The 13049-nt window shown below is 37.3% G+C and overlaps 1 protein-coding gene and 1 long non-coding RNA gene across 5 annotated transcripts in view; both read left to right on the top strand.

The window, feature by feature from the left end:
• Nucleotides 1–13049, top strand: part of LOC110450570 (AP2-associated protein kinase 1-like) — a 72688-nt gene that overhangs the window by 52006 nt on the left and 7633 nt on the right. The window lies entirely within an intron of this gene.
• On the top strand, nt 2475–6039 carry LOC110450574. Its single transcript, XR_002462990.1, has 2 exons — nt 2475–5643; nt 5697–6039. It is a non-coding gene; the product is annotated as an uncharacterized LOC110450574 (long non-coding RNA).

Here is a 13049-nt window from a genome sequence, read left to right as displayed (position 1 = left end):
TTTTTTAGAAAGTCAGGTAGAAATAAGCTTTTAATTCACAGTGAAAATGATATAATAGAGACGATATTATATGTTAAGAGAAATGCTAAATGCAATGTTTGTTTGATAATTAAGATTTTGTTTACCTTGGTTATTTAGTCTATCATAATGTAGTGTACATGATTTTTACCTGGGATCGAGGATGTCGGATATGTAGTGTAGACAAGATTGGTAGGCACTGCTACTTTTACAGGGCACTCTGATGTACAATGCACTTGAGACATATATAATTGTTTTTAACACATGGGATAAGGGTAATCTGCTTTCATGTTGTAATCCTCCACAAGTCTGAAACTATCAAACATCTAAATATCATTCAAGCCATTAAAAACGAATTGGTTTGTGTGTGATTGAACAAAGTTGTACATGAAATGTGATATTAATTAGCTTGCCTAAATTTAGTTTCATAGAGATAGTGATATGTTTTTTTCTCTCAAATTGTTAACTTTTGACAGGTCTTGATAGGTTCTGTATAAAGTCCTGAAAGCTTCTCTGTAAATCCTGATATGACCAGTGTTAGTCCTAATGGGTTCTGTGTAAAGTACTGATTGGTTCTGTGTAAAGTCCTCATGGATTTAATGTAAAGTCCTGATAGGTTCTATGTAAAGTCATAGAAGATTTTATGTAAAGTCCATATTGGTTTTGGTGTAAAGCCCTGATAGGCTCTGTCTGAGGTCCCGACAGATTTTCGGATGATTCCTTGTTAAAAAATGTTGTTTTTATTTCATTGTGTCTGTTTTGAAATACAACAGGGTAAGTTGTTATTAACAGGAAGACAGGGAATTTTGTAACTTTTTTGGAAGCTTTCAGTTGTGTCCCCAAATTATAGGGTAGAAATTGAAGGTTTCATATTGACCTAGTTTTGTTATGAGTTGTACTTGATTCAGTTTTATTTTGAGTTGAACTTCAGCCTTGCTTTGATTTTTATTAGCTCACCTGGTCCAAAGGACCATGGTGAGCTTATGCCATACCGCAGCGTCCGTCCGTCCGTCAACTTTTCCTTTAAAACGCTACTAGTCCTGAACGGCCTAGTAGATTTTGACTAAATTTGGTCTGGAGTATCCTTAGGCCAAGGGGACTCAATTTTGTATAAACAGTGGGTGTGGACCCAAGGGGGCAGAGGGTCGGGGCCCAATATGGGAAATAGTGGTAAAACCTTGAAAATCCTTCTTCTACCATAGGGATTAAGGGATTTTATCCTAATTTATTCTGGAGCATCCTTGGGCCAAGGGGACTCAATTTTGTATAAATGGTGGGTGTGGCCCCCCTGGGGGGCTGAGGGGCGGGGCCTGATAAGGGAAAAATAGCAAATTCTTTAAAATCCTTCTACTTCTGTAGGAATGAAAGGATTTTGTTCCATATTTGGTCAGAAGCATCTATGGGGGAAGGGGAACAAATTTTGTATAAACCGTGGGTCTGGCCCTCCTGGGGGCTGAGGAGGCCAAGGGGACTCAATTTTGTATAAGCAGTGGGTGTGGTCTCCCAGGGGGCAGAAGGGCGGGGCCCAATAGGAGAAATAGAGGTAAAACCGTTAAAATCCTTCTTCGACCATCGCTATTAACTCTTTCCGTACCGCAACTCCGGTCCGGATTCCGTACCGTATGTACTTATTAACAGGTAACCGTGAACAAATGTTGTTATTGTTTCATATTCTGGTTCATAGACAAACACTTCTTCATTTTCGTAGCATAATGAATAACTGGTTGCTGCTAATGACTGAGAAATCGACATTTGTCTGGCAATGAACGATACGATTCCTTGTATTTAACACAGCGTTGTAGTGCAGGTTTCCAATGGGGATTGATTATGGTTACGAATGTGGAGTCGTTGAGATTTTTTTCTAAATACAAGTAGATTTTATCAAGACTTATATTAGAATATTCAAATTTACTTCCATAAGTCTCAACAAAAATCTGATGACAAATTTACGAACGTTCGTTCGAATTGGGTTGCCGCTATCTTGTTTACATTTAAGGCACCAAAGGCAAACATTTCGCGGCAAATGTGAAAACATTAAGTCACATAATAAAAAAGTGTACTCTGCACAAATAAAATTATTTCTTCCAAACTGATGGGTTCTGATTTTAGCGCCAATTAATTGTTTTTTTGCGACAGTCTCGTGCGATAACAAACTAAACATCAGGCAGGTTACATCAAAGTCTCTTGTCGTGTGTATACGACAGCGGGGATGAGACGGCCCTTTATTTTGTCGTCTGTACACGACAACGGGGACCAGGATGACATATTGTTGTCGTGTGTACATGACAACGGTACGGAAAGAGTTAAGGGATTTTATCCTTATTTAGTCTGGAGCATCCTTGGACCAAGGGGTCTCAATTTTGTATAATTGGTGGGTATGATTCCCCTAGGGGCATAGGGGTGGGGCTCTGTTTGAAGTTTTCATATGTACTTACAGCACCTACCATGGAGTGCGATATCTTTACTTCATACCAATTATTTTAAACATATTCTGGTAAGCGATACAGGCCCTCTGGGCCTCTTGTAAGAAATTGAATCTTGAGAATGTATGTTAGTGATATTAATTGTCTGAAGTATTTTGTTTAGAAGGCAGATGTTCTGCCTGGGAAACCTTCTGTCTGGGAGGTGAAATGGTTGATGACCGTTGTATACCTGTTAATATTGTTAAAGGGATCAACAGATTGTGCTTTCATTGCTAATGTTTGTGATTATGTGGTGTAACTGTTATCTATGTAACTATTACCTGTGTAACTGTTACCTGTGGTCTGTTCTGTTTGCCTTTTGTCATTCAGTAATGAGCTGCTTACTCAGTGTTTACCAAATAGTGTTTCTTACTGTATATCTTTGTGATTGGTTGTCTATGCAAATTAAATGGAAGAATATTTAATTACCTCCCCTTACAAAAATGTACTCATTAGATATATGTATGTAGCATGAAATATGCACTAATTTAACAGTTGATATTTTTTCATCAAACCAATTTTGTGGAAAGGGGAAAATATAATGGCTAAGATCCATTTTGAATAAGTAATTTTGTAAAATTTCATGGCAATACAAATATAAGCACGTCACACGTGTTGCTAGACAATTCAATAATAATGTTATATCATTTTCATTTTGTATTTAAACTTCAAATTTTACAAAGATTGAATATGTTATTGTATCATTTCTAAATGAAGATATTTAAAAGTTTTTCAGCAAAGGGAAGTTACCTTGGTATGAGATTTTCTATTATATAATGTTATAAAAGTTTCCCAATTGTTTGAATCTGGGATATAGCTCATCCTAGTGATCTATTGTCCTGTAACCAGCACTGAAGGAACTCATTGTAGGGACTAGTTAAGACAAGGAATACGATATATATGTTTTCCTAAGTATAAAACCAAAACCAAAAATAAAACCATATGCTTGCCAAAGAGGATTTTATTTGTATACTGAAGTGTGGCAAGAGTTAGTTTACTATCATAATACTATTGGTACATACATTATAGAACATTAAATGGACTAATGTCTACATTTTGACACTTTGTATTACTAGATTAGTTATGATGATTTTCATTTATTGTAATATAAAGTTACAATACAAAATACTTAGGAAACTGTGTTGCTGGTTGCAGCAGTGCTTTTCTACCACAGAAAATATAAACCAGTTTTACATCATATATTATTTGGAGATTGGCTTATCATAGGATGAAAGATATCTGAAAAACAGTAAGAATGTGTGAGTGTGTTGGAGATCCTCTCCGGGTATTTATGTCTGTATAATCTTCCTCATTTCATGTCATCAAGTCGTCGTCATCATCCTAGCCTGCCTCACTTCATGTCATCAAGTCTGATAGCCTCCTCTCAGCCTACCTCACTTCATGTCATCAAGTCTGTAACCCTCCTCTCAGCCTGCCTCACTTCATGTCATCAAGTCTGTAACCCTCCTCTCAGCCTTCTTCACTTCATGTCATCAAGTCTGTCAACCTCCTCTCAGCCTGCCTCACTTCATGTTTTCAAATCTGTCACCCTCCTCCCAGCCTTCCCCACTTCATGTCATCAAGTCTGTAACCCTCCTCTCAGCCTGCCTCACTTCATGTCATCAAGTTTGTAACCCTCCTCCCAGCCTGCCTCACTTCATGTCATCAAGTCTGTCAACCTCCTCTCAGCCTGCATCACTTCATGTTTTCAAATCTGTCACCCTCCTCCCACCCTTCCTCACTTCATGTCATCAAGTCTGTAACCCTCCTCTCAGCCTGCCTCACTTCATGTCATCAAGTCTGTAACCCTCCTCTCAGTCTGCCTCACTTCATGTCACCATGTATGTCACCCTCCTCTCAGCCTGCCTCACTACGTGTCATCAAGTTGATACCCTCCTCTTAGCCTGCCTCACTTTATGTCATCAAGGTTGTCACCCTCCTTTCAGCATGCCCCACTTCGTGTCATCAAGTCATTCAGCCTCCTCTCAGCCTTCTTCACTTCATGTCACCAAATATGTCACCTTCCTCTCAGCCTGCCCCACTTCGTGTCATCAAGTCAGTCACCCTTCTTTCAGCATGCCCCACTTAATGACATCAAGTCATTCAGCCTCCTTTCAGCATGCCCAACTTCATGTCATCAAGTATGTCACCTTCCTCTCAGCCTGCCCCACTTCATGTCATCAAGTCATTCAGCCTCCTCTCAGCCTGCCCCACTTCGTGTCATCAAGTATGTCACCCTCCTCTCAGCCTGCCCCACTTCATGTCATCAAGTCAGTCAGCCTGCCTCACTTCATATCATTAAGTTAAATGAATGAGGTGTGACTTTATAGATTGTACAGAAACTTGTTTGACTTTATACATCTGACAGTTTCAAAATATGTAAGTGCAAAAGTCTTGATTTGATCAAACTTGTTGATGTGTATTTGTTTTAGTGTTAAGCAAATCATGCATTGTATATGTAAACCCTACATAGTTTAAGTGGATAATACAGAGACCCAGTAATTCAAAGTTCTGTCATCTTAAAGGTACTTATGAGTTAGGTGTTCGTTTATATTGAAAATAAAAATGGAACATTTTGTTGCATTTCAGAAAAATAAAAAGGAAGAAGAATAGCTTGAAATACTTTGAACCAACATGCTAAGTTTACAGAGCTTTGAATAAGGGGTCATTATATTATATGTTGGAGGGTCATTTATGATGTATAATTGTATATAATAAGTGTACCCCATTTTCATGATTAATGAAAGTTGTTATTGAGATCATCAGGTGCCATATGGAGAGCCTTGTTTCAAAATTGCTTGTTATTTTCACATTTTATTTTTCCTATGTTCGTTTTGCACAGCCCTTTGCATGACAAAATATTTGAAAAAATATGTTTGTAGCTTGTAACTCTACCTTGGACCATCCTTTTGATTTTCGCCTCGTTCTTCACATCACATCTTTTGTCATTTCTGCCATTTTAATATCTTTTTGCAAAATGCACTTTAAAAATATCTGTATATATATATATAATCATATTTGTGCTTATTAACAAAAACCAAAGTCAGCAGTTTTGAAACAAGGGTTACCATGGTAACTAATGGGAAATTGTGCCAAGTGTTATTTTTGGTACTGTATGATAGACGTGCAATACCTTCTAGCTATATAGACATGTCAGTGATAGGTTCATCTGTTAGTGGTTCGAAGTTCATAGCTATATAGACATGCCAGTGATAGGTTCATCTGTTAGTGGTTCCACGTTCATAGCTATATAGACATGTCAGTGATAGGTTCATTTGTTAGTGGTTCCACGTTCTAGCTATATAGACGTGTCAGTGATAGGTTCATCTGATAGTGGTTCCACGTTCATAGCTATATAGACATGTCAGTGATAGGTTCATCTGTTAGTGGTTCCACGTTCATAGCTATATAGACATGTCAGTGATAGGTTCATCTGTTAGTGGTTCCATGTTCATATTTTAATAGAATTTATTTTTGTTGTTGCCATGACTGCAAATATCCATTTTGTAGATCGCATAATTTTGAAATAATTCAGAATAAAGGTAATTCTTTGAAATTGACATTCATTGTTGATTTATTTGTTTTGTCCCCAAAACTGCTGACTTTGCTGGTTTTTAGGTTGTTTTACAGATTTTGCCGGTAAATCTTCTTTATTATATTAAGGATTTTGCTAATGACTTAGTCAAAGAAATTTAAATGCTAAAATTGATGTAAAAATGTTGATTAACAATCCATTGCCAAAATGTTGTAATTAAAATTGTATGGTTTGATTTATAGTAGATTAACATGAACAGCGGAATTGTAAATCTGAATGGGTTAGTTTACTGAAGTACAAAGAATAGTTAACCTGAGGAGGAAGTGAAAAAATGATATATGAACAAACAAAACAATCACTTCAGTGAGAACAAAATAATTATACTTTCCTAAAAATCAAACTCCAGATTATTTACGTAGGGACAAACTAAGGATTAGTATACTTCCAGACAGAGAAAGAAATTCCTTACATCAGGACAAATTAAGGAATATTTCACCTAATAACAAACTTAAATTAATTACCCTAAACACAAAAAAAAGGAATAAAATACATAAGGACAAAGTAAAGAATACTTTGCCTAGGGACAAAGTAAGTGATTCTTCACAAAGGGACAAAGTAAATAATTCTTCACAAAGGGACAGTGTAAAAATAGTCTAACTAAAGACAAAGTAAAGAATACTTCGCCTATGAACAAAGTAAATGGGACAGAGGGACAGAGTAAGAATAGTCTAACTAAAGACAGAAGAGAATACTTCTGGAGATGTTCTACAGATGCATGCACTTTGACTTTTGGGGCTGCATATGACTACATTTATAGATGAATGAAACATCAAAACTACATTTAGAATAATACATTAACCCTAATAATTGACATACACCGAATATTGAATCAGATTAACACAAATCAACAGCTTCGAAAGGCACAAAACAGCACAATCATTATCTGAATAATGCTGTTATTTCAGTATTAACATAAAGAACTGAGACTGTGGTTCTGACACAAAATTCTGGACCCGAGTGTGAAATTTTCATATCCCACATACCTAAACCATGGTTGACTATTTTTTAACACCTCTGCAATTTAGATAAAATATGACATGGACATTTCAAATGCCACACTTATTATAGCAAACTTTCTAGATAATGTCTACACAAACTAAGACCATATTTAAAAAAAAAGAAGAAAAAAGGAACATTATACCAACCATATACCTCTAAAATAGCATGTTATACCTACAGGGCAAGCTTGTGCAAAAACTTTTATGTTCCTGAGATGGTGATACTTGAATTTCAGGTCTACCTTCATCCTAAATCCACCTCCACTATCAGGTCCATAACCAACATCAGGTCCACTTCTACCCTCAGGTCCATCACCACCCTCAGGTCAACTTCCACCCTCAGGTCCACTTCCACTATCAGGTCCACCACCACCCTCAGGTCAACTTCCACTATCAGGTCCATAACCACCCTCAGGTCCATCACCACCATCAGGTCGATCACCACCCTCAGGTCCACTTCCACTATCAGGTCAACTTCCACCCTCAGGTCCACTTCCACTATCAGGTCCATCACCAACATCAGGTCCACTTCCACCATCAGGTCCTTCACCACCCTCAGGTCAACTTCCACCCTCAGGTCCTCTTCCACCATCAGGTCCTTCACCACCCTCAGGTCTATATCTACCGCCACTCTCGCCTACATTCCACTATCCCACCCACCTCAACCTACAGGTCCACCTTCATTAGCGGGTATCGCCTCCACTACGGGTCTACCTCCAACCTGGGGTCCACCTACACTTGCAGGTCCACCTCAAACCTATGGTCCACCTCCACTTACAGATCCACCTCCAACCTGTGGTCCACCTCCACTTACATGACCATCTCCAACCTAAAGTCAACCTCAATGTAGAGGTCCACCTCCACTTACAGGTCTACCTCCACTTCAGGTCCACCTCCACTTACAGGTCTACCTCCACTGCAGGTCCACCTCCATACTGGGGTCCTCCTCAACTTACAGGTCCACCACCAACCTGAAGTCAAACTCCACTTACAGGTCTACCTCCACTTACAGGTCCACCACCAACCTGAAGTCCAACTCCACTTAAGGTCCACCTCCACTACAGGTCCACCTCCATACTGGGGTCCACCTCCACTTACAGGACCATCTTCAACCTAAAGTCAACCTCAACATACAGGTCCACCTCCTCTTACAGGTCCACCTCCATCCTAGGGTTCCACCTTCAGTTACAGGTCCACCTCCAACCTGGGGTCCACCTCCACTACAGGTCCACCTTCAACCTTGGGGTCCACCTCTATCCTCAGCTCCATCTCACTCTTCAAGCCAACTTCCAACATAATGTCCTCTGACCTTATTCTTACCTACATCATCAGCTCCATCAACCTGTGGTCCACCTCCACATTACACCTGATGACCTAATCTGTATAACTGTATATACCATTGCTTTGGCCAAACTTCACTCTTAAGTCCACCTTTATCCTCGAGTCCCCCCTCGACTCTTAGCCTCCACTTACCTCCACCTGAGCCACTATGTACCATCCTCAGCACCCTATATATATGGCTTCTGACTCTGGCAAATTGCACATAGTAACAAAACCAGTCAAAGTTCGCAATTGGATATGGTATTCACACAACACAGACTGACGAAATGTCATTTTATAACAAGCTATAAAATGATTTACTTAAGAACAAGGTAAGGAACACACTACCTAAGAACAAAGTAAATATTTAACTTCTCCTAGAAACAAAGGAAATATACTTTACATATGAAAAAAATCTCTAAGATTACTAAAAAATTAATAGTTTGCCTGAGGACGAAGTAAAATGTTACTGTAATATATAGCTTAGGATGATTTTCCAAAGAATTCCACCAACCCCTGTGGAAAAGTCGTTAGGTGATCATGTCATGAATATGTTTGTGATCCCCACCCTATAACCAGCATGATAAGATGAGATGCTATAATGTTTGGATCTAGGGTCTTTACATGGAAACAGTTACGTTCCCTTGACCAATGTACTTAGTCCTACCAACCCCTTGGTAATTAGTCTTTTGGTCATAGCATGAATATGGTTGAGATCCCCACTCCATAATCATATATACAATTTCTGGTACACTGATTGCCCCAGGGGTCCTACCAACACATGGGTCTTGGTCCTTCGGTCATATATAGGAAAAGGTTGAGGTCCTAACCCTATAACCATGCATGGCAATGTGTATGGTAGGATAATTGTGTTGTAGTTAAATAATCATGCTACAAAGATTAGCTCAGAGGTCTGGCCAAGTCCTGAAGACTTATTCCTTGCTTAACCAAATATTCATATGCATATGTACTATTTGCTATGTTGATTTCTTATGTCCACATACACATATAGAATCTAATCCAAATTGCTTATGAAGCATTCTTTGTCCTTAGGACATGGATATCAGAAAGAATGTAGCTCCTGAGGAGGCTAGACCCAAAATGAAGTAGTTTGGGCATTTAATTTGATTATTCTGCCCATACAATTGGTCCTATTCAACTATTTTCAATGGAATCAAAAGGTGTTATCCCTCTGGCTGCTGAAAGATATTTGCAATATTTTATTTGATGGAAAATTTTGCCACAATTGCTTAATGATTCAAGTGAACAATACAGGGCCTCTACACCTCTTGTTATAATTAAGTGACAATGTAAATTAAACATTTGTCAAGGCACATGATTCAGTAGCAAAATGATGAGGTCTACTGATCCTGTTGAAACTATACAATATTTCAATTAAGTAATGAGCAGCTTTATCATCTCAGAATAGTAAACAGGAAGTGTGTCTGAAAACATGTGCTTCCCATTACCTTGAGCTCATTTCTAGCTTCAAATGCTTAGCCAATATTCTTTACCAGCATATGACGGTGAGCTATGAACCAACTGCTCGAAAAACCATCTCTCAAAAATCAATAGAGCAGAATAATGTTCAGTCACTCTTGGAGTGCTATATAAAAACATGAATCCTTCAAACACTACAGGACATTTTCCAGACAACTCAATGTTCTATACAAGTCAATAGTTAAGTACAAATTCTGAAGACACCTACGTACCTATAATTGAGAGAGTGGCATTAGGTATTCATTAAATGCTTCTGCAGCAAAACCAGTGAAGATATATGGCAGGCCACCATAAACTTCAGTGATTTCAAAATGTCGCATAAAATTTGTATTACCTACACTTGTACTGGAAAGAAAAACCTTTGCACTAACAGGTCTCTAAACACAGAAGTACAAACGTAGGCCTGAAACTCTTGGTACCTACACATAAAGTTTTGACATAAGCCTAAATCTCTCTGTATCCACACATAAAGTTTTGACATAAGCCTAAATCTCTCTGTATCTACACATCAAGTTTTGACATCAGCCTAAATCTCTCTGTATCTACACAAAGTTTTGACATAAGCCTAAATCTCTCTGTATCTACACAAAGTTTTGACATAAGCCTAAATCTCTCTGTATCCACACATAAAGTTTTGACATAAGCCTAAATCTCTCCGTACCTACACATAAAGTTTTGACATAAGCCTAAATCGCTCTGTATCTACACAAAGTTTTGACATAAGCCTAAATCTCTCTGTACCTACACATAAAGTTTTGACATAAGCCTAAATCTCTCTGTACCTACACATAAAGTTTTGACATAAGCCTAAATCTCTCTGTACCTACACATAAAGTTTTGACATAAGCCTAAATGTCTCTGTATCTACACATAAAGTTTTGACATAAGCCCAAATCTCTCTGTACCTACACATAAAGTTTTGACATAAGCCTAAATGTCTCTGTATCTACACATAAAGTTTTGACATAAGCGTAAATCTCTCTGTATCTACACATAAAGTTTTGACATAAGCCCAAATCTCTCTGTACCTACACATAAAGTTTTGACATAAGCCTAAATCTCTACCTACACATAATCTCTATCTGTCTACAGTTGAACGTTTCAACATAAGTTACAAACACAAATGTTGAAACATTAGCCTAAATCTCAACACAAAAGTTCTACATCAGCCTTAATCTCTTAGTACTAACACATCAAATGTCTAACATAAGCCTACATTTTTCAGTGCACAAAATACAAAAGTTTCAAAATAAAACTCTACCAATTCACTAAACATTCTCACCTTACTCCCTGCAATCTATACAGACACACAAATGTTCCAATATTAGCGCAAACACAATCCTCTAAACTGACTTCTGCTAGTTGAAAAAATTTTCCAGGTGTAAAAGTTTAAAATGTTGTGACCATCGTTAATCCGGCATGCCAACTTTAACTTTGTACTTCAAGCCTTTACATCTATTTCATACATTTCAAACTGTTCATGGCAACAAATCAACAAAAATCAAACTCTAGCATACTTGCCAACCTTTTGAAATTTCCATGGTAGAGAATCCACAGGCTCAATATTAAAAACATAAATACAATATATTTATATACACCCTAGGTAAAAATAACATACGCCAATGGCATGTTTATAGTTGTTCAGATGAAATCATTAGATCTTAGAATAAAGGAATACTTCAGCAAATTTACTGGTTGAAAATGTGAAATTTCGGGTCCAAAATCTTGAGTCTCCCTCCAAAGGGAGAGTTAGCAAGTATGCTAAGGATAATATGCTGATAGTCAAGAGTACAGTGTTAATACAGTAAACAACAAAAGTCCACATGAGCCTGTGTTGATGGGAGTGCTGTTGGGCTGTGCAGCAGTGCTACTATCCTTATAACACCAATACCTGCTGGTTACTACCTGCACATAATGTCGTGGTCATTAACAGACAACCATCTTGGTAGTGATATTCAGTTAGGAGATAATGCCTCTCTTGTTGACCTCTAGGGTCCAGACAAACAATCATAGTGTTTAGTTGAACTACAGTTTTTACATGCAGCTTACCTTTGAAATGTCAAGTTTAATCCTTGGTTGTTGCTTTTTGTCTGATAAATTAAAACGTCAGGTTATACATACTTGTGGCCTAAGTAAATATCTAACAATGTTACCCTTACTTCAGATATTTATAGAAATGTCTAACCAACAAGAAATCAAAATGGTATGTTGTACATTGTTTTAGATAAAAAATAATGATCACCATTATTGTCAAACATCACAATAACATATCATATAGATCCAATGTCATATATTGGACAATCTATAGATAGTAGTAGTCTTCCCTGATACAAAAGTAAGGTATTCTGATAGTGGTAGTCTCCCCTTACATAAAGTAAGATATTATGATATTGCTAGTCTCCCCTTATTTAAAGTAAGATATTATGATATTGGTAGTCTCCCCTTGTATAAAGTAAGATATTAAGATAGTGGTAGTCTCCCCTTATATAATTGTAAGATATTATGATATTGCTAGTCTCCCCTTGTATAAAGTAAGATATTATGATATTGGTAGTCTCTCCTTATATAATAGTAAGATATTATGATACTGGTAGTCTCCCATTATATAAAAGTAAGATATTATGATACTGGTAGTCTCCCCTTATATAATAGTAAGATATTATGATAATGGTAGTCTTCCCTGATATTAAAGTAAGATATTATGATACTGGTAGTCTCCCCTTATTTTAAAGTAAGATATTATGATCTTGGTAGTCTCCCCTTATGTTAAAGTAAGATATTATGATCTTGGTAGTCTCCCCTTCTATAATAGTAAGATATTATGATCTTGGTAGTCTCCCCTTATGTTAAAGTAAGATATTATGATCTTGGTAGTCTCCCCTTATGTTAAAGTAAGATATTATGATAGTGGCAGCCTCCCCTTATATAAAGGTAAGATATTATGATCTTGGTAGTCTCCCCTTCTATAATAGTAAGATATTTTGATAATGGTAGTCTTCCCTGATATTAAAGTAAGCTATTATGATACTGGTAAAATCTCCCCTTATATAAGAGTAAGATATGATGATACTGGTAGTCTCCCATTATATAATAGTAAGGAATAATGATAGTAGTAGTCTCCCCTTATATAAAAGTAAGATATTATGATATTGGTAG

Source organism: Mizuhopecten yessoensis, unplaced genomic scaffold (genome assembly GCF_002113885.1).
Source record: "Mizuhopecten yessoensis strain PY_sf001 unplaced genomic scaffold, ASM211388v2 scaffold5325, whole genome shotgun sequence".
In the NCBI taxonomy this organism is placed as follows: Eukaryota; Metazoa; Mollusca; class Bivalvia; order Pectinida; family Pectinidae; genus Mizuhopecten; species Mizuhopecten yessoensis.
This window is presented reverse-complemented; position numbering and strand designations above follow the sequence as displayed.